At 32.5% G+C, this 23604-nt stretch overlaps 1 protein-coding gene across 4 annotated transcripts in view; it reads left to right on the top strand.

Moving 5' to 3' along the window:
* The first annotated feature begins 12076 nt into the window (after positions 1-12076).
* LOC107445073 (RNA-binding protein Musashi homolog 2) overlaps positions 12077-23604 on the top strand; it is a 184054-nt gene continuing 172526 nt past the window's right edge. The window contains exons 1-2 of one of the 4 annotated variants that reach the window (XM_087164759.1): positions 12077-12185; positions 12537-12554. The gene's annotated coding sequence lies outside the window, so the exon portion shown is untranslated. The other 3 variants (XM_087164756.1, XM_087164758.1, XM_087164757.1) reach the window with 3 other exon arrangements.

The following is a 23604-nucleotide window of genomic DNA, read 5'->3' as shown; positions in this document are numbered from 1 at the left end:
AATCACCTTGAATTGATTTTCGGAGCCATTTTTACAGAAAGTAGTAAAATCCCTTTTCGTTTGCATTTCAAACGAAATTCTCAGACGAAATGAACGAATTTTATCAGCAGCTATTAAACTTAAGAACGTATAGGGTAATGCATATTTAAAAATACCTTTATAATGAGTACAACTATTTTTTTTTTGGTTGAAAATGTATGTAGCATGCATCGGATAATGTTTTGCTCTATTCTTTCTTTCCATGCAGATTTCTTTTAAGGTTAGGTTTTATAAAATAAATAGTAGATACTAGTTTACAAGATAACGGTGTATCAATTTCTATTTAAATTATGTCTAGTGTTTATGAAATTAAAACCTGTTTAAGTATTTCAAAAGGTGATTTTTTATTGAACGAATTTTCCATGCTTCGAACTTATTATCGGGATTTAGCGACTTCGTTAAATAGAGGTCCGACTGTGCACACCAAAAAAAGATCTGAACTGCTGTATTCATATGAAATAATAGTTCGAAAAATTACTTTGAAACTGTTAAATCAAATGACTAAATTTCTCTATAAGATTATAGTGCGGACGTTCTAACAGGACTTTTTTGCCCAGGTCGTATTAAAGAGTGTAGAATGTACACCAAAAAATGATCTGAACTGCTGTATTTTAAGGATGGGGGTTCTTCTATAGTCGCCTCGAAGAAGATAACTCTTCTCTATGGGCGTCACCATATGTTGCCCCTTTCTTCTACAATCTGAGAGAGAGCGTTCTCTTTCTTTGAAAGGCGTCGTTTGAAAAAGAAAAGAAGAGGGGACTTTATGACCAATATGTATTCCAACACTTTGTGGGGCAGAAGAGAGGGAGGGGGGGGGGTAAAAAGAGGGCACAATAGACTCCTCCGGAATGATGGCCGCCCATAACGTAGAAACGTGTTTTGTCCCGTAATCTTTTGCTACCTAGACTCCCACAAAGGAAGTTTAGCATTAATTCTCCTTATGTGTTGCGTAACAAAGAACAAAACTCTGTCTGAAAATTCGCGTTAGTTAAGGTTGCGCATAAAAATTTTGCATACTCTTATTTTTGTACTTAATGGTGGGAGCAAAATTAATACAATCTTATTTGAATAAATGCGATTTAAAATGTTTTTGACTACCGTTACATTTAAATATAGAGGGGCTCTCTTTCTAAAAATGTGTTTTACTAAATTTTAATGAAACACCAGCTTTTAATATCAATTGAATTATCACCAGGAAAAAGCTTTAAAAAAAAAAAAAAGAGTTGGGAAAGGTATGATGATTGCTTATGATAAAATAAAAACTACATTCGACCCTTATAATTTCTGGAGTTGCTGGATTTCATTTTGATAGTAGTAGGGCAGCTACTATATACTAAACTGAAAGAAATATTTTTCAGAGGGCTAAAGAGGAGAAGAGAACTTTATTTTTGTCTGATCCCCGCCGGCAGAAGATGCACGTTAAATCTGTCGTGTCTCAAAGTCCTCCATGTTCCCATAACGAATCTATACCTCTGGGGGTATTGATACAGGAGTTTCCTTGTCTTCTGGATTGGTTCAAAATTACAAGGCTACGGAGTTGAATATTAGAAGTTGTAAACCCAAAATTGGCTCGGCTGTTCAACGACGGTTATGAAAAACAAAGAAAAAAAAACCTAAAACGAGGCCGGGATAGCCTGGTTGGTAGAGCATTGGGCCGATGTCGAGGTCGTGGGTTCGATCCCCGCCGCCCGAAGAGTGTAGTAAGTGGTGACTGATGCGAGTTAAATCTGTCGAGTCTCGAAGTCCTCCATGTTCCCATAACAAATCAATACTTCTGGGGGTACTGATTCAGGAGCTTATTTGTCTACTGGATTGGTTCAAAATTACAAGACTACGGAGTTGATCATTAGTAGTCGTAAATCCAAAAATTGGGACGGCTGTTCAACAACGGTTATAAAATAAAATAAAAATCTAAAACGAAAAACATTATTTTCAAAGAGTGAGGAGAATTATTGGTGATGATAGCAACTAAAATAAATAAATAAATAATTAAAATTTTGAAAGATTATAAGTAAAAGATAAATTATAAATATTACGTATTTAAAGAAGGTAAAAAAGGAGAAAAAAAATATTCTTATTTTTTACAGAATTAAAACGATAAACATAAGGAGTTCAACAGGGGAATAATTTTCGGTATTGATCGAAGCTTAATACGAAAATGAGGCTCATTACGTTTATCGCTTAAGATTCTAACAACACTAAAAAAATAATGTCACCTTTTTACTCCAGTTGGATGTTAGATTATACATATATATATTATTTTCATCTATTAAATTTTGTTAGTTTATTTATTTGCCGGAAAATGGTTCAACCCATGAGGAAACTTGAGTTTAAATAATGGTCTTTGAAATATTTCTTTCTGTCGATAAAAAGGCGGTCAAGAAACGATACAAATTTGTAGTATCGTTCAGTTCTATAAATGATACATTCCGTTTGGCAATAATATGTTGAGAGTTGCAAACAGAACACCTAGTCTGAATAGTAGTTTCACAAGTTTTTAATAACCATTTTAAATATCAAAATTCATTTCACTTGTGGTATAACTCAAAATAACTCACGAGAGATTTAGATAAAGATGCAAAAGCAAAAACGTTGTAGTATTAGTAGTGTGTAAAACCAAGTTAAAATCCTTGATCAAAACATTTCGATGGTTTATTTTGGTTTCAGTGCGATTCATGATGACCCAACATCAATTGATGGTTACCATCATACAACATTTTTCATCATGCGTTCATGGTTTTTGACATGATGCAAAAGCAAAAACATTGTAGTATTAGTAGTGTGTAAAACCAAGTTAAAATCCTTGATCAAAACATTTTGACGGTTTATTTTTGTTTCAGTGCGATTCATGATGGTCTAACATCATTTGATGGTTACCATCATCCAACATTTTTCATCATGCGTTCATGGTTTTTGACATGATGCAAAAGCAAAAACATTGTAGTATTAGTAGTGTGTAAAACCAAGTTAAAATCCTTGATCAAAACATTTTGACGGTTTATTTTTGTTTCAGTGCGATTCATGATGGTCTAACATCATTTGATGGTTACCATCATCCAACATTTTTCATCATGCGTTCATGGTTTTTGACATGATGCAAAAGCAAAAACATTGTAGTATTAGTAGTGTGTAAAACCAAGTTAAAATCCTTGATCAAAACATTTTGACGGTTTATTTTTGTTTCAGTGCGATTCATGATGGTCTAACATCATTTGATGGTTACCATCATACAACATTTTTCATCATGCGTTCATGGTTTTTGACATGATGCAAAAGCAAAAACATTGTAGTATTAGTAGTGTGTAAAACCAAGTTAAAATCCTTGATCAAAACATTTCAATGGTTTATTTTGGTTTCAGTGCGATTCATGATGACCCAACATCATTTGATGGTTACCATCGTACAACATTTTTCATCATGCGTTCATGGTTTTTGACATGATTCAAAAGCAAAAACATTGTAGTATTAGTAGTGTGTAAAACCTAGTTAAAATCCTTGATCAAAACATTTTGACGGTTTATTTTGGTTTCAGTGCAATTCATGATGGTCTAACATCATTTGATGGTTACCATCATACAACATTTTTCATCATGCGTTCATGGTTTTTGACATGGCCATAAACTTCCATCTTTCCACGATGAAAGTTGATGATGGTTAACCATCAAGAAAAGTTTGATTGCCATGAATGAATAATCCGTGGTGGTTCCAACTCTACATTTCCACGATGGTTTAATATTAATTCTTGTTGGTTCTCAGGAATATGCCATCAACACAATTTGGTCTTTTTATGTTAGACCATCATGAATCAGTCCGAATATCTACATTGGAATGATGGTTGTTCACGATCGTTCCAACATTTGAATTCTAAGAAATTGTGGTGGAAGTTTCTGATGGTTCAACATGAACAAACCATCAAAACAAGTGTTGCTATTCTTATGTTGAACCATCATACTTCTGTTCGAATTCCTGCATTTGGATGATGATTACTTATGTTGTTTACCATCAAAAAATATAATGATTCATGATGGAATTATTGATGGTTATCATCAAGATTATGTTGGTCCATCAATGGAAAACCATCAAATATTTTGATTTTGGAAGGATTATGAGGAAAAATTAAACTAGTTACTTCTATTTTTATAATGGCTTAAGTCAGTGTCTCCCAAGCTTATGACTTTTGTGTACCCTTTCTAAATTTTTCGTAACGCTGTGTACCACTAATACAAAATGAATATATTTTTTACTGTAAAAAAATTGCCCAAAAGTTATAAATCACAACTGGCTGTTGATACCCCTAATTATTAACTGTTAACTCTGCAAAAAATAGCCAATAGAAAAATACGTAATCGTAAATTTTCCTGGCTAGCTTTGTTTGTAAATAAAATTTTTTGAAATTTTTGTTTGTTGCAAGATATTTCGCATAAGAACGCGTACCCCCGCTAAACTGTTCCCGTACCTCTGGGGGTACGCGTACCACACTTTGGGAAACACTGGCTTAAGTCATTCGTTCACATATTTTCTTCACTCCACCCCCAAATTTTATCTCATATTAAATATTGTCTTAATACGGCTCTTTACTGTCAAATAATACCTCTATTCCAAATCAGCCTAATTCACTTTCTTTCACTATTCATTAGCCACCAACACCTATTGAGCGTCATGCTAGATCATACTATATATTTCCAACTGAATCATTTTCTACTTTGTAAAAAGGATTTAAAAAATATTTTAAAATATTTCAAATAATGACCCCGGGGCAGGGATAGCCTGTTTAGTAGGGCACTGGGACCATGTCCAAGTGATCTTGGGTTAGATCCCCGCCGGCTCTCAGCGTAGTAAATGGTGACTGATGCACGTTAAATCTGTCAGGTCACAAAGTCCCCCATGTTCCCATAACAAATCAATACCTCTGGGAGTACTGATCCAAGAGTTTCCTTCTCTTCTAGATTGGGTTCAAAATGACAAGGCTACGGAATTGAACATTAATAGTCGTAAACCCAAACTTGGGTGCCTGTTCAACGACGGTTATAAAATAAAGACCTTAAAGCATATTTTTATAGAGCATAATATCCGGAAAATTTGTTTTTCAAAGTTAAACTCTTTCAAAGTTAAACTCTTCAAGAGTCCTAAAAGTTGAATTGATTACTATATTTATATTTTCTTCTTAACGAATCTACATTTGATACTTTAACTATGCATTAGATATAATTTTTTAATTTACAGAGGACTTTTAAAATTTTTTTTTGATTAGTAAAATTCAACTTGTTTCAAAAGTTCCTGAAAATGTTTTTCTTCGCTGTAAGTTCCTTTTGAAATATCGAGCACTTTTTTGAGTGGAGGTGGGGGCATCTATTTGAAGATAGATTTGCCCTATTGAAAAAGCGATGATTATTGTATGATTCTTTCTTAATTTATGGACAGTTTTCACTCATTCCTGTTTCACGTTTTTTTTTTAACCTTTAAGTGTAATCTGTAACTTTGTTCTATTAAAGAGAACAATGAGATTTTTGCTCTCAAAACTTGAGAAAAGAGAAAGAAAAAGATCATTTTAAGCATTGATTTTATAACGATTTCATGGATGCTTTGATATTGATTTCAGATTACCATTATTAGGGGCGGTATAAAAGTTTTCACGCTAAAAATGTTTTCAGAGAAATGATGAGCACAGTATCATTTTTTTGGTATATGAAACCACATGTTATAATCGATCATTATAGCCTGGTTGGTAGGGCACTGAGCCCACGTCCAAGAGGTCGCGTGTTCGATCCCTGCCGGCCGTGGACACCCCGTGTAGTAAATATGGACTAATACATGTTTAATCTATGGAGTCACCTCTGGGGGCACTGATCCAGGGGTTTCCTCGTCTTCTGGGTTGGTTTAAAATTACAAGGCCACGGAGTTGAACATTAGTAGTCGCACAGTTATCAAATAATTTAAAATCGATCATTATAAAGCAGCGATGGTTCAGGGGATAGAGCGCTCGCGTTCCAATGAGGTGAACCAGGTTCGAATCCCAGCGATGGTTGCTGGTTACAAATCCACATCCGGCTTGCACCGATCACAGTATCGACGTGAAATATCCTCAGTTGTACACGGATCATGGGTTGAAGTCCCTTTGCCGTCATACTAACTGTTGGAGATTTTAATGGTTTTCTCTCTATATAACGCAAATAAGGGTTAGTTCCATCAAAAAGTCATCCGCGGGCAAATTTCACCCAATACTTGATCCAGGAGCATCCTTGTCTTCTGGATTGGGTTTAATATGACAAGGCTTCGGAGTTGAACATTAGTAGTCCTAAACCCGAAAATTGGGTCGGCTGTTCAACGACGGTTATAAAATAAAATAGGTCATTATAATAAACAAGCTCTTTCTAAAGACAAGAGTAATCTGTAAATAAGTTATTCGACTTGTGTTACGAATCAGCTGATTCATGCATTCATTCGAATTGAATCAAGCGATTCCAGTCACTTAGAATGATTTAATTGTGCCCCCAACTTTATAGGGTCCTACATTAAATCCTAAACACCATGCGGGGCGTTTTTTTTTTTCAGTTCTTGTTTTAGAAGTATCTGCAAAAATCTCTTTTGTTGTCTCGAGTGTTTTGTGACCTTCTTATCTCTCGTGTCGTTTTCTATGACGGAAGAGGGAAAAAAAAGTACCTTCTAGTGCTACATTTGGTTACGACATTCAATGTTTGAAGGGGGAAAAAAAAGTTATCATCCAAAACAGTTGATGCTAGAAGAGAGAGAGAGTTGCTTGCAGCTACTGTTTGATTTATAGTCCTCTCGATGATGTATTTTGCAAGATAACAAATCGCGATGTGCGCTGCAGGCAGTTGGAAATGTAATTTTGGACCTATATTTTTATTTTTTATCTTTTGTTTTTTTCCGTAATCAGTGGAGTTGGCCCGTGGCATGCTCTCCAGCTAAGCGGAGAAGTTTCGGTTTTAAGAAGGCTAACTTCTCGAGATGGATATTCCCCCCCTCCCTCCTCCTCCAAAACAGCAGTAGTTTTTTTTTTTCCTTTGAGAATAAGTCATATTATTTTTTTTCTACCTCATAATCTTCGCGTTTCTCTCTATGGAATTGTAGGTGGTGTACCCAATAATATTCTTAAAAGTAGGTTTAAAAACATGTTGGGCTCACCTGCATGTATAGAGCTTTAGTTATTTCTTTTTTTCAAATAATTTTTTTAAATGTACTTTCGTAAACATGAAGATGCTTACAAAACACCTAATAAAACCCTCTTATAATAATACTTGAACATATTCAAGTATAATGTCTATGGTACTTAAATATAATGGTCAGATATTTATGTTCTCCCTCTAATTATTCATGGGGAGTAGCACACTGGAGATTCCAACAATGCATTTCCATGATGTATAAAAGGGAATTCTTGTTTGTTCACAGGAATTAACCATCAAAACAATTTGTTTGTTTTATTATGTTGGTCCCTCATAATCAGTCCAAATTCCTACTATGGGGTGAAGGCGGTTCATGATCGTTCCAACATTTATTTGATTTCTAAGACACTATGGTGGTAAATTTTGATGGTTTATCATGCACAAACCATCGAAACAAGTAGCTATTCTTATGTTTCACCATCATAAATCAATCCGAATTCCTACATTGGGGAGATGGTTGCTTATGTTGGTTACCATCATAAAATATAATGGTCCATCATGGAATTATTGATGGTTAAAATCAAGACTATGTTGGTTGATCAATGGAAAACCATAAATTTTTTTTGCTAGGCCATTGTAAAAACAACTGTTGACTTTTTAAAGAAAATAATGTTTTAATAAAAGAGTGATTTATGCAAATGTAAAAATGATTATTTTTTAAAATAAGAAGTCGTTTTTTTAAATAGCTATATCGATTTTCTCATTTCGAGCTGTATCCAGATTAAAAAACTTACAGACGATATTTGAATCGACCCATATAAGGACACCGTTAAGAATCTTCTGTCGGCCATCTTTTTAGAAGGGAAATCTTCTCTACTACAGGATTTTAATTTTTATGACAACAAAAAACAATATTTTTTCAACAATTTAGAAATTGAAAGTTCTCATTGAAAAAAAGTAATTTGAAGAAAATACTCTTATAACATAAATTGACGATTTCTTCGTCTTTTACTTATTTAAGTCTAAGGTGGAGAATTTTCCTTCCCATTCAGTTGAAATTTTGTAATAATTTAGAAAGTGAGTTTCTTTCTTCGATACTATCGTCATAAATATTTTTACACGTTTTTAAATTTAGTTAATGATTCTTAAGCAAAACTTCCTATTTCGAAACATATTTTGAAATTCCCTTTTTATCGATATTTAAGGCTTAGTAGAGACTTTACATCAAGCTATAACCTAACAAAAAACTAAATAAAATTACATCATTTTTCGAAACATGATTGATAAACGAAAATCGATAAAATATTGCATTACACACAGTTGTCTTTTTTTAAAAAATGACATTAATAAGACCCACTCAACAAAAACGAAACAAAAGAAATCAGTGATTTTGTTAACTAAGTTAATTAAATGTAAAGTAAATATCCGATTTCATGAACTCCGAAAGAAATATTCAAAATCAACTTGACTTTTTCTCTCTAATCATTAAGTATTTATGAAATGTTTTTGTTCACTATGAATTTATCACCGGCGTTGAAAAACCATCGGAGAAGCATCGATAAGTTTTGTCCTTTTAATTTAGATTAGAAATCTGGGAAATTCTTGGTTCAAGCATAAGAATAAACTCCTCTTCTAGTAAAACTAACCCGCGTTTGCGTTGCATCGAGAGGAGATGGAAGATTGTTGTTGTAGTTTACTTACGTCATACTAGAGCTGCTCAATGGGCTATTGGCGACGGCCTGGGAAACATTCCTGAAGATGACATGCCATCACCGTTTTGATCCTCTGCAGAGGGGGTGGCACCCCCTCTTTGGTAGCCCAACGACCTGCACGCGAAGTCGAGCACTTTACGGTGGAACAGTTTAACGAGGACCCATACCGCACACCCTCGCTCCCTACGCAGACTGATACGAGTGATCACCCACCCGCACCCAGTGATACGTGATTTCGGTGATCTGCAAAGAACCGTGTCTTAACGATCAGTCCACTACGGGACTCGAACGAAGGGACACATTTTCTTAATTTGATGTTGTTGTTATTGTTGTTAATTTACGTCACACTAGAGCTGCACAATGGGCTATTGGCGACGGTCTGGGAAGCATCCCGGAGGATGATCCGAAGACATGCCATCACAATTTTGATCCTCTGCGGAGGGTATGGCACCCCCGTTTCGGTAGCCCGACGACCTGCGCTCGAAGTCGAGCACTTTACGGTAGCACAGTTTAACGAGGACCCATACCGCACACCCTCGGTCCCTACGCAGACTGATCCAAGTGGTCACCCACTCGCACACTGACCGCAGCCAGTGATGCTTGACTTCGGTGATCTGCTGGGAACCGTGACTTAACGATCAGTCCACTGCTGGACTTCTTAATTTGAATAGTCGACTTTATAATCTAAGGTTGAATTACGTTACGCGAAATAACTTTTTCCCATTTTGTAAAAACAATTTTTAGTTCAATTTTCAAAGCATTAAATTTAGCATTAAAAGCATTTAGCATAAAACTAAGCAAAGCATTAAAAGCAATTGAAAAGAGGAGGCTTAATAAGAAAGAAAGAACATGCATTGATCAATTAACTTTTACAAATGGTGGGATCCCGGTTGAGAGAGGGTGGTTGGGGGTGGGGGTGGTGATGGATGTTCCAATCCCGGAATGAAGAGAGACGGGAGAGCCTTGTCTCCGGATTGAATCTTTTGTAGAACAGAGATCTCCGAACAAAAAGAGAGAGATAAAAGGGGAGGTGTTGTTCCTTTCATTCCTTACAGGACACGGACTACTCAACTCCAGGAATTAGAAATCGTGTAACGAAACTGATTAATATTTGCGTCAATGAAGCGGTCACGTGATTAAAAAAAAAAGAGAACTCATTCTATACTTTCCCGAAAGCTCCTTTTGCTGCGAAGATGCGATTAAGTTGAAATGGTAGTACCAAAGGGGTGTTTTTGAAATAGCACCGCTTTTGCAACTACTCTTATACATTTCGTGACATTTTATTTCTTTATAATTTTCACGGCAGCCAAAATGACGAAACAGTTGCGATAAGTTTAGAGTTTTCAAAGGTAAGTAAAATCGTTGTTTTCACCTGAGTGGAAAAACGCAGCAAAATGAACAATATTATTAGAAAAGTCGAATAAATTTTTAAATACTTGATTGTTTTCAATCAAACAAGGTGTTGTTGTTGTTGTTGTAGTTCATTTACGTTGCGCGAGAGCTGCACAATGGGCTGTTGGCGACGGTCTGGGAAACATCCCTGAGGATGATCCGAAGACATGCCATCACAATTTTGATCCTCTGCAGGAGGGGATGCCCCCCCCCGCTTCGGTAGTCCGACGACCTGCACGCGAAGTCGAGCACTTGACGGTAGAACAGTTTAACGAGGTAGAACAGTTTAATACCGCACACCCTAGGTCCTTACGCAGACTAATCCAAGTGGTCACCCACCCGCACACTGACCTCAGCCAGTGATGCGTGATTTCGGTGATGTTCTGGGAACCGTGCCTTAACGATCAGTCCATTGCGGGACCCATCAAACTAGATATTATATAAACTGAAAGTTTCACTTTCGAAATGTTTTTGCCTTGCATAAGAAGAGCTTTGAAAAAAGTCTTCAAAATGTTTCTTATAACCATATTTAATATTTTTACTGACTGCATAGTTTGTAAAATATATTTCAGAATTATATGAAGTGACTCTGTCATTCATCTTATGTCAATACCAAATCGGTACATTATGCAGCATAATTTGTAACGCTCAGTGTCAATTTTAGACAACTGTCGATGAGAAAAATCCTTGGAATATCAAAAACTCGAACTATTCCATTATTTTGAGAAAAGAATGATGATTTTGTCAGACCCAGGGGCAAATTTTTAAGACACGTAAATTTTTGAAAATTAAACGAATAATCGTTTCATGACTCAATTTTCTTTAGTTCCTTTGGTTTCACTTTCGAGATGGTTTTGTCTTGCTGAATAAGAGCTTTGAAAAAAAGTCTTCAAAATGTTTCTTAGAACAATATTTAATTGTCTAAATAAATGGGTAAATAAAAATTTTCTTCGTTTCTATGTTTTGAGTTTACAGATTCATAAGAAACTTCTATTTTATGAGTGATTTGTTTTGATAGTAATTTACTGACTATTAAAAATGTCTTCATTATTCTCTATCTTTATATAAATTTGTTCTTAAATGTCGGGAACTTTTGGTCTATTTCCTATTAGCCTCAGAATTGCTCTTATAGTTACCCTGTAGGCCTTAAGCCATGGCGGTGAAGTAGTGTCGCCCACGTTATACAACCACAAACCCGTACATAGGGTGGGTTAAATTCGCGTCACACCCATTGTAAGTTTAGTAATCTTCATGACTTGTAATTACATGATAACTTTGTTTGGATGAATCGGTTAGTGGAGCTTCGCTCTAAATACCAAACTCACACCAATATTCAGCATCCAGCACACTATTACACAAAGTCCCGCAGTGGACTGATCATTAAGACACGGCACCCGGCAGATCATCGAAGTCAAGCAGCACTGGCTGCCATCAGTGTGCAGGTGGGTGACCACTTGGATCAGTTTGCGTAAGGACCGAGGGTGTGCGGTATGGGTCCTCGTTAAACTGTTCTACCGTAAAGTGCTCGACTTCGCGTGCAGGTCGTCGGGCTACCGAAGCGGGGGGGGGCATCCCCTCCTGCAGAGGATCAAAATTGTGATGGCATGTCTTCGGATCTTCCTGAGGGATGTTTCTCAGACCGTCGCCAATAGCCCATTGTGCAGTTCTAGTGCGACGTAAATGAACAACAACAATCACACAAAAGAAAGGATATAGAACATAGAGAAAGGGAAAGATTTGGTGGGATTCGAACCAGCAACCACTGACCCCGTAACCCAGTACAGTAAACACAATACCAGTGACCGGCATCTTTATAGACAAACACGGTTTATTTTGATAAATTTTAACTCTCTTTTGTTTGTAACTCTATTTGTTGTTTTTTGTTGTAACTCTCTTTGTAGTTTGAGCTGCTCTTTTGTTGTTGTTGTTGTTGTTAATTTACGTCGCACTAGAGCTGCACAATGGGCTATTGGCGACGGTCTGGGAAACATCCCGGAGGATGATCCGAAGACATGCCATCACAATTTTGATCCTCTGCGGAGGGGGTGGCACCCCCGCTTCGGTAGCCCGACGACCTGCGCGCGAAGTCGAGCACTTTACGGTAGCACAGTTTAACGAGGACCAATACCGCACACCCTCGGTCCCTACGCAGACTGATCCAAGTGGTCACCCACCCGCACACTGACCGTAGCCAGTGATGCTTGACTTCGGTGATCTGCTGGGAACCGTGTCTTAACGATCAGTCCACTGCGGGACTGCTGCTCTTTTGAAAAGTTCCTTTAATAAGGTAAGGAAACGTTAAAAAAAAACATAGTTTTCTAGAATTTTTTTCCGTTAAAAAATCAATTGAACAGCATTGTCAAATAATTATGTATCAAGAATTAACGTTTATAGGTGTTTCGCTTGAGTAGAAATAAGAGTTTCTAAGAAGTTTGGAATAGATAAAAATGTTAATGCGAAAATAGTTCCAATTCATTCTGAACAGAAAATAAAATATTTTGAATGTGTGCAGAGAAACTTAGTTTTACTTCTCAAACACCAGTATGTCACATAGTATGTATCCGAGAGAAATGATGAATAATTTACCACCATTTTTAATGGCTTGTATTCGATAAATTTCGTATCGACTTTTTTTCCCTGCAATCCGCGCTTTTTGGGTAAAAAGATTTAAATGTGATGTGACTATTTCGGCACGTGAAACTCTTGGAAGAAAAGTGTGGAATCGTTATAGAAAAAAAATGCGAAAAAAAAATTGATAGCTACCCTTCAAGCTGAGATTTAATGCGACTATTAAAACATCGGAAGATGCTAAACTAACGAGCAATAAATGCGAATACTCAGTTTTTAGATGACTATTAAAATGTAGAACGATTGGAGAATGAAGTAAAAAAAAAATCTTTTTACGTTCTGAAAAGGTATGAAATCATTTTTAAAATTTATCAATTTAAAAATATTAGTTTTGATAAGGAATAAATTTTTTTTGTGTAGGAATTTAAAGCAGACATTGAAGTTCATACTATGTAAATAACACCTTTTTTTCTTAAAATTATGCAAAAAGCCATTTTTAAGACATATCCGATGAAAACGACTAAATAATTGTTATTAAAAAAAAAGGAATTTTTTTTTAAAAATATGTTATCAGTTCTTGTAATATAAATACTTTCGTAGAAATCGCAAAATAAAACTAACTTTCTGTGATTCCAACCGACAAAAATAAAATTTTTCAATAGATGACCAAAATGGATTCAGTCTCCAGAAAGCAAAAGTAAATCCTTCTTTTCCTATTTTGTCGTTCATAGAATAGTTTCCAAGTAGTGGACATTTAGAAATAAGGCATTTTTCTAAATTTTACAATTATTTGACTGATATAGTTCGAATTTTGCCATTTGAAATTACAAAGTTTAAAATGTCTCACAGGTTAAAATTTTTTTGATCATTATTAAACAAAATAAAAAGTTATAAGTAATTATTACAAATTCTGTATGAACTGGAATCATTTTTGAATAAACAAGTTTTATTATTGTGTGCAGATAACAATAAAGGGCAAAAGTTAGAAACAGAATTGATTCGTTGGCTGTTTTGGTCTCGAGCATGAAAACACATTAAACTCTGAACTATTCAAACATTTTTATTAGAAAAATTGCATGTTTTAAATGTTTCATAATTATTTTAATTTAGTGATTTTTAAAGAATTTAATTATATTTATTTAATAATGTTTGATTTACATTAAATTTAAAACCAAATTTCCTTACGTGATTGCCAGGGACTTTTCGAATTGGACATGCCAACTATTATATCAATCTAGATAAAAGGAATTTTTTAAATGTAAATATCTCTTATACATAGGCTCATGTAAGTTCACTGGTTTTGCGTGGAATTTAATTATACTTGTCTGATAATAGCTGCTTTTAATAAAATTTCTACAAATATAATCCATTTCATTTCTAGATCAGTAAATATAATTTCAAATTGTTTTAATTTGAAACATTTTGACTTAAAATAGTGTTCACTTGAAATTCTTTATAGAAATATTAGAATTTCAGGCAATTTATATTAAACTTTAAATATTTTTTTTTTAACTGTAGGTTTTATTTTTTTAAACACAAAATTGAAATTAATTATTGTGAAGCAAAATTAATTCCTATTTTTTCCTAGTAAAAAAAATAAAAAATTATTAGATTTAAAAACATATTTGAAAAGTTTTTTTCTAATAATGTAAACATGAGCTAGCCGAAACTGACAAAAAATTGGATCCATGTGATATCTATTCGAATATATTTTATATTTGTACCCATTTTAATACCTCTTTTTACCTTTTAAAGAGAGATTTGAAAGAATTTTTTCTAGAAATTTTTTTTTAATTAAATCTAGTAATTTCTTAAATTTTTATATCATTCATGTTTAAATTCTTAATAGTAGTTTTGTTAATTATTTGTATTAATTGTTGTCTTTACTATATTCTATTATAGAGGGAAAGGAAATAGTTTCACCTTATTTGGTGTTATTTACACTATGTTATTAATATTAATTGCTTTCCTCTATATTTCTTTTTCCTTGTTTTCTTGTCTTATCTTTTACATATAAAAGTAAAAACTAGAAAAGCATGAAAATAGATCAATATGGATATGGGAGAGAATTGTCGAAAAGGTTAGGGATATATATATATATATATATATATATATATATATATATATATATATATATATATATATATATATATATATATATATATATATATATATATATATATATATATATATATATATATGCAAAAAGAATAAAAAGAAAGTAGAGAAAACATGGGAAAAAATTAGAAAATAACGAAAAGAAGAAAAATTATGAAAATAAAATAACATTTAAGAACAATGAATTTTTAGCTGATATAATGGCCTTGAGATGACGAAAAGATTATATTTTTTTCTCCCGGATCTTTATTTATAGATATTTCTTTTTAAATTTTTTTGAATGTTATTTTATTTAATTTTCTTATTTTCATTATTCTGCAATTTTTCCCATGTTTTCTCAATATTTTGAGTATATATGAATATATATATATATAGATAGATTTATTTTGTAGTGGAAATACATACTTTCAGAACTAAATAAATGAAGAGTGAATTTTAAAAAGAGTTAATTGAGTGACTTTTAGTGACTTTTAACAGAATTTGGGGGGGACGACGACGATAGAGTCCATTCAGAGATCGGAAGTGTCAATTCCCTCCTCTTTAAGTATCTCCGCTGTGGAGGGAGGGGGGGGGAGGTATTATATGTCTTTTCACACACTGCATCATTGATGTGGTTTTATCAGTTTCCCTAGTTTGCCAGTGTTTGCTCCCCCCTTCCCACCATGATAATTCACCCCATCTCTCCCCATCATGTCTTTCCCTCCATCTTTTATCTCTCTCCCCCCTGTTCTCCTTCTTTTTTTTTTTAATCCATCACTCTTCCATAGTCAATATTTCTGGTCAATAAATAAAACGTGTCAGAAAAGTCATGACCAAGGCAGTGGTAAGCAAAAAGTTGACTAAATGAAGTTTTTAACAACAAATGAACTTTCAAACCGGAATTTTGACCTTTTATAAGAGTCGTTGAACTGGCGACCCAATTTTTGGGTTGACGACTACTAATGTTCAATTCTTGCCTTGTAATTTTGAACCCCCTCCAGAAGACAAGGAAACTCCTGGATCAAGTATTGAGAGAAATTTACCTTGGTGGAGGGCTTTTTTTATGGAACTGATCCGCATTTGCGTTAAATGGAGAGAAAGACCATGAGAACCTCCCACGGTTAGCTTGACGGCAAAGGGTTTCTAACCCATGATCCGTCAACCCCATAGGATATTTTAAGTCAGAATCGTGGTCTGTTCAAACCGGATGCGGAATTCGTATTGACCGTCCAACTCTGGGATTCATAGGAAGGGGAACGCTCTGTCCCCCGAGCCTTCGCGGCTCTTATGAAGCAGGTAACGTCAAAAGTTGTAAGACTTACCCCAATGTGTCAATATCTCTCTCTCAGGCAGGAAGAGAGGGAGCATTTTTCTATTATTTTATCTATTATTTCAATACGGGGCAAAAAATAGATTTCAATGAATTCAGCATTGAAGAAAATAGGCAAATACAGACACTAATAACGCTAAAATAATTCCAATGTTTGTGTACTTATTACTAATTGTTGCCCTTCTCGGTGACTTTACGTTGTTAGATTAAGAAAAAAAAAATGTATTTTGTAATTCACCCCATCAAAATAAATTTTAATTAAGCATCATCTGGAGTAATGTCGAGCATATTATGATATTTAAAATTTTCCACAACAGAGCTACTTTTTCCTGTACTTTCATCTTCCATTAAAAAGAAAGAAAAAACTGTTTCTTAATCATAAATTGTATATATATATATATATATATATTTTTTTAAATACATTTCTGAATTAAAAATATAATTATAGAAAAATTAAAAAACCCGGCTTTGCAATTTGTTTACAATTATACTAATTTAGCTTCGTCTTGAATGTAGTAGTTTTATAATTACGGTATAATTGCAACACACAAATTCTTTATTATGTACTTGACTTTAGGGAAATTCTAATTAATATATTAATATGTTCTTTCAATCTTTACAATGAAGGAAGCTTTTTTTTGTTTAACTAGACGAAATGCCACAAAGATCTAATTTTTCATCATTTCTATTTAATTTATTTTTACACTTTTACGTAAGCAGTTATACTCTTAATAATACATTTGTTTTAATTGATTTTATAGATGATTTAATTATTTATAATATACAAAATTAAACAATTTCGTAAAATTATGTTTACACCGAAAAATTAATCTTGCTTCGTAATCATGACGATAATATTAATTTTGAATATGTGGATTTGAGAATTAAAAAATAAATTATCTGCATTGTTGACTTATACGATAAAATGAAAGGTTTTAAATTTAATAAAGATAAACTGATTATATGGAATTCTAATGTTTTGGGAAATATTTATTTAGATAATATTTTTTTATTAAGTAAATGGAGTTTAAAAAATATACATTAATATTTATACAAAAAGAAACAAATAGACAAACTTCCAAAATTTGATATAAAAAAAACAACTAATGTAATTAAATTCTATATAAAGTCGTTGAGTTAATTATATACTACTTAATAGTTATACTACGTTATAACTATTAAGGAATTTATTTGAGAAAAAAAATCTTTGATATCGAAGTAGATACCATGATAAAAATTCTTCCAAAATAATGTCTAAGACTCTTCTAATATTTAGTAAAGAATATTTTCAATAAATGTTAATTTCTCTAAAATTATAATTCAAATTCGATTTTTCCTTAATTATAAACTTATCCAGTGTAATATAATTACCTCGCGTAAATCCAGATTCTTGTCAATCCAAGATAACTGACGAATACAATGTGGTTCTGTACTTCTGCAAGAACGTGCCATAAAATACATCCCCGTTCATGCCTTTATTTTCATATTTCATAATCTGGTAAGCTAGTTACGAAAATATTTTTAAATAATTTCTGCAATATGTCAGTAAATAAAAGGGCGCTTGAATTCACTACTAGCTTCATATATTTTATATTTTTTGTTTTTTTTCTATATTTTTCTTGAATTTTTTTAAAATTCAATTTTTGTGTGGTACTTTTCACTCTATTGTATTGATATATTTTGCTTTGGCTTTATTAATACAATATTAGAAAGCACTCTATTTTGCGGATATAATCGTGTGAGCTGAAGAAGAGATAACATCTTTCGATTATTTTGTTTTCCAGATTTTTAATTTTTATGCTTTGAATTTTTAATAACTTTTTAAAAGAATATTTTTTAGTATATTTCTTTTCTTCTTAAAAATCATTTCTTCCCTTGTTTTCTCTGAATTTTAATCTTTACATTTTTTTAATATATTATTCGTAATGATATAAATGATTACCTGGATTTAAGAAGTAATCAGCAAACAATTTTTCAACAAACAAACAATTTGAAAATCAACTCTGAATGCAAAATGTGTGACACAACAAGAAGTAATAAATGATGAATAATTTTTTGTTGTTAACATTAACTTTAAACTATTTCAACAGTTGAAATTAGAAATCGGTTTTTATTTATCTTGAATGAAGTTTTTTTTAATATATATGATTTTAAATAATTTAATGCGAACTATTTATGTATAATTATTTTTACAACGTGTAAAAAGTTACGTATTTTAAATAAATAATAAAAAGTTTGGGTTTGTAACTTTATAGGGAAATATTTTTAAGAGAAACTGTGTTTTATTTTCTTACTTTTTAGAAACTAAGTTTTTTATTTTTATTATTTTTTTTTTACTAAAACGTGTTAATAGAACACCAGTATCCTATGGGATTTGTTATTTGCGATATCAGGTAGTCTCAAATGAAAGATTTGGCCTTGAAAACTTTCATGCTTTCATAAAAATGTAATTAAACTATGTATTTTTAAAATAAATAATGAAAAGTTTGTGTTTCTTGCTTTCAGAGAAAATATTTAGAGGATATTGTTTTTCACTTATCCACTCCATGGTTTCCATATTGTTAAATTTTTAATTTATTAATTGAAGTGATCTGGAGTGATTGTAATATTCTTATTAAGCTTTACTTTTGAGAGAATGGTAACTTGGTCGATTGTTGTGTTTCTTAATAATTGCTTGATTCTTTTAGTTAAGAATATCTACTTTATTAAGAATAATCTGAGTTTAAGATAAAGTGAGTAGCAATATTTTGGATTATATAGCGTACTTTTATTTTCTGTGTGATTAGTAGAGCCCTAAATTTTTGATGACCTAAAAAATCTCAACTAATGCCCTTAATAAGTGCAAAAAATGCCCTTAAAAATCCAAAAATTGCGCAAAAAATGCCTTAAATAAAGTAAAAATATTGAATTAAAAAAATGTTTTGCTCTTTAAAATTATTATGAGTCATTTAAAAAATATAACGCAATGCAATACTTGTTCTACGTTCATTAAAGTTTGAAAAATTTGTTTTATATCCTAAAATAACAAAAAAAGGGAAATATATTGACACCAAAATATTTTTATTTTGTATAGAAACTTTAATGGATATAACAACTTCCTTCTCATAATATTACTAAATATCAGAATTACATTAGATTATTAAATGTTTTTTGATAACTTGAAATGTAAACGAGCGTCTCTTGTCTGAAAGTAAATTTTCATTCCTGCAGAAGCTTCTTTCAACGTCTACTGATGCTATAGGTGCGTACTTAAAAAAGACGGTCTCACTTAATGACAATTCTTCTTCAATTTGAAAAGATGTTGCTTCACCTGTTAATATTCTGTAGATTTTCTTCATTGTTTGGAAGCCAGTGTAATAATAAAAAATGATAAAAAAAATAATAAAAATTGGAAAAAATTAACAAAAAAACTTTAAAAAACGCATTAAAACGCAAAATACGCCCCAAAATTTAAAGAAAAATGCCCTATAAATCTAGAAAAAATGCTCTAAAAGACAAAAAATGTCCAAAAATGCAAAAAATGCAAAAGAATGCAAATGTCATCAAAATCCGGGCCTTAGTGATTAGTTAACTACTGTTTTTTGATAGTATGTTAAACGTATCCAACACCCGTCGGACTGTTAGAATTTTTTCTCCTATATAAAACTAAAATTAATTAATTACATTTAATAATTGATTTAATATTTGAAGAACTTGTATTAGCATCAAGAGTTATCTACTACAAGTTTGAAAAAATGTATTTTAACTTGAATGGGATGAATGAAAAGTATTTTGTGAACGATTGAAAATGTGAACAAGCTGTAGATAGAGTTTGAACTAATAGTTGGAATTGAAAAGAAAAAAAAAGGCGCGTGGAATCAGACAAGTATAAAAGTATAAATTTGGTGACGAGGATCACTTGTGCTACAACGTAATGTTCCTTTATTAAGTGTATCTGACATAGCGAATATGAAATAATCTTCTATATTATATAAAACGCTAATACTTACGTATGTATGTGTCAATAAAACCGATGATATCTCTTTTCTCGCGCTGGCAGCAGTTTTCATTTTTAATTGATAGGCTTCGGCGCGCAAGAGCACGTAGTGAGCAACCAGATAACAATAACCAGAGTGAGCATTATCAGGTTGTTCAATTGGGTATACTATAGCCTACGTCACAGGTTGTGTTATTCCTACTAAATTTAACCCATGAACGGCATTTTCTGCGAGCCTAACTACAAACCACAAATAAACAAACGAAGTGTTTGATCGTTTAAATAGCTGCTCGCCAGATTTTATTGCATTATAAAGAAAAGTAATTGATATTCGATTTTTGATTAATAATTGATTTATGTGGATAGTGGCATTTATGTGGATAGTGGCATAGAATTTAGCATTGCGTCATGGTAAATGCTATTCCTACTAAGTGGAAGTAGTTGTGTTTTTTTTATATTATACCCAATTCAGATTCATGCACTAAAAACATGACAATATTTAATTTAAACTCAATTAGGAATTAATTAATTAATTGAAGTGAGAATGCTCTAAAAGGCCGCTGTTGAATTGATATTTTTCTACTAGGAACTACCTAAGCGTCTAAAAAACGTTTAAGTGTTTGTATTGAATGCATTGAATTTTTTTTATATTTCGCGTTTATTTATGCATTGAATTTTCACGCTTTAAAATGCAGAATATTAGTGAAGCAATATTTGATAATTTATTTTGCTAATATGTTTCTTATTTAGCTAATGTTTTGATTTTTTCACCATGTACAATCTAAATAGCTAATATACTTTTTTAAAAGCCAATAAGAACATTTCTAGAATTCATCTACATAAGTACAATACTATGTCTTTGATGATAAAATGCTATGTCTTTGATGATAATATATTATGTCTTTGTGCTAGAACACTGTGTTCATTGGCGAGCGAGCGCAGCGAGCCATGGTTCACGGCGTGAACCACATAGGATTGCGTAGCAATTCTCGGGGGTTGGCGAGCGTTAGCGAGCAGGGGGTGTTATTTTTTAAATATGTGAAAAACTGAATCGCTTATAGTAAAAATTAAAACAATGACTAACACTTAACCCATCAGAAACTCCCCTTAAAAAGTATTTTATTAGCGATTGAAAATGTGAACAAGATATAGGGAGAGTTGCGAACTAATAGTAGGAATATAAAAATAATAAGGTTTAAGAAAAATTGAATGCATTTGAAAATAGGACCTCATTTGCCAGCACTTTTATGAACCTTAAGATAAATGAAGTAGACGGTGGTGATAATAATCCAGAAAAAAAAAGCGGAAGATAAGCTGGCAATCCTTGGGTTGTCACGTGTTCTGCTACCATCCATCGAATAATAATTTTCTCGTTATTTTTGTCTTCGGGCGGCTATTTTTAATCTTGGCAAACTGCAAATAGTCAGAATGTACCTCATTACCTTGCAATTTTTTTTTATAAAACGTCTTTCTTTTTCTTGATTCTGAAGAGGGGAGGACATTTCATAACGGCGAACACATTTGTCTCCTTTGAAATTCTCGATTCAATGGAACAAATATCCAAAGCAAGTCTAAAGAACATTCAGGAAGAAGAATCCCAGCTGCACTGAAATAAATAGGATCATAAATAAATTAAGACGTAAGCATAATGTATTGATGTTTTTGATGCAAAAATATTTTTAAGGATTAAATAAACTCTATCATAATAACAGTTCGTTAACTTTCTCAGTTGCGAATGCATTCAATTGAAAAAACATTGATCTACATTTTTTTCGTTCACGAAATACCGCTGTACCTTAGACTCACTTGATATTTTTCTTGCGCACAGTATTAATTAACAAAAACTCAGAAATTTTATGGAAAATACATAATACTTTCGTTCATAAATATAAATTTTTTTAGTGTACAATGTGCCAAGAAAAAAAAACTTACCATTCTGATTAGCTTTTGGATTTTCGCGTTCTAGAACATAATCTTAACGGCTCGAGGGGTTGACCTTGAATAGGCCTTAAATAACTTAATTTGCAGACGATATTTTAAGTTGCAAAATCAGGCACAAAAACATGCCTCCTCAGAGCATCTTTTTTTTCGTCTTTTTTTATTTTTGTACCTATCTTTTTTTATAGACGGATTCGGTTTTTTGTCTCCTAAAATATCAGGGACAGACGCAGTCTAAGGAATAGGGCCCCGATAGTTCCAAAGTTTGGACCCCTTAATTTTACTTTTTACGTCTCGACATATTTCGTCTTATCTCCCGAACATTTCAAGCAAATTGAGCAATCTTTGCACACGTAACTATAAAATTCCTTTATCCAAATATATTTCCATGCAGGAAATAACTTCTAGTAAACATTTTTTATTTATTATTATTTCATTTAATAATGGTCGAAAAATGTTTGAATTGTAATCTATGCAATTTTTTGTATTATTTTAAAGAAGATAATTTTAAGAAGCAAAAAGCGGAATGTGAGTGAAATCGCCTGAATAGCTCCCGAGAAATTTATTTATTTATTACAAATGCCCAGAAGATTGGCTATGACGCCATTACTTCTCTGGTCTTCCAATATCTCTAAACAGTTCCGAGAAATTTAATTTTAAATAAATCAGATGTTTAAAATTCCATTTCTCAAGAACTGTTCGACTGATTTTGCTCATATTTTGTATTTTACCTCTCAAAATTATCTTCTTAATTGCATACCTTACAATTCAAAAATTTTTGGATCAAATAAAACAATGGTTGAAAAAAATGTAATAAACACTTACAAAATAATAGATAGTTATATAAAAAATAATAAATATTTACTAAAAGTTATTTCTTGCATGGAATTATCTTCGGAAAAAATGAATTTTCTAACTCTGTGTAAAATTTTTTCAATTCGTTCAAAAATTTCTTAAGATATAAGGAAATATTCAGAAACTAAAATTTTTGATCACTGACCCAATTATCGGGACCATATTTCCCAGAATGCGTCTAAGCATCAGAAATCCGAATGTATTGAAAAAAAGGTATGTTTATTCAGAGAAAGTACGTTTTTGTGTCTGATTTCATAACTTAAAATATCGTCTGCATTTATTAGTTAGCATATTTGAGTTTAATCCCCGATTCAGAATCCCGATAAGATCGAGTCTTAGAAAGTGAAGATCCGATCATTAGATCAAAAGTTATTCCGGCTAGTCTTTTTCTTTGCGCCCTGCGCAAATACTGCCATGCATTTTATAGCAATTTTTTTTTAATTAAAGATATTTTTTGGATGTTATTAATTCTTTCTTTTATATTTGTTTCTTGAGCAGCGATGGCTCAGGGGATAAAGTTTTCCCCTTCGAATGAGGTGAACCAGGTTCAAATCCCAGCGATGGCTCAGGGGA

This window comes from Parasteatoda tepidariorum, chromosome 5 (genome assembly GCF_982258835.1).
Source record: "Parasteatoda tepidariorum strain Cologne lab strain chromosome 5, Ptep-v5.0, whole genome shotgun sequence".
Lineage (NCBI taxonomy): Eukaryota > Metazoa > Arthropoda > Arachnida > Araneae > Theridiidae > Parasteatoda > Parasteatoda tepidariorum.
This window is presented reverse-complemented; position numbering and strand designations above follow the sequence as displayed.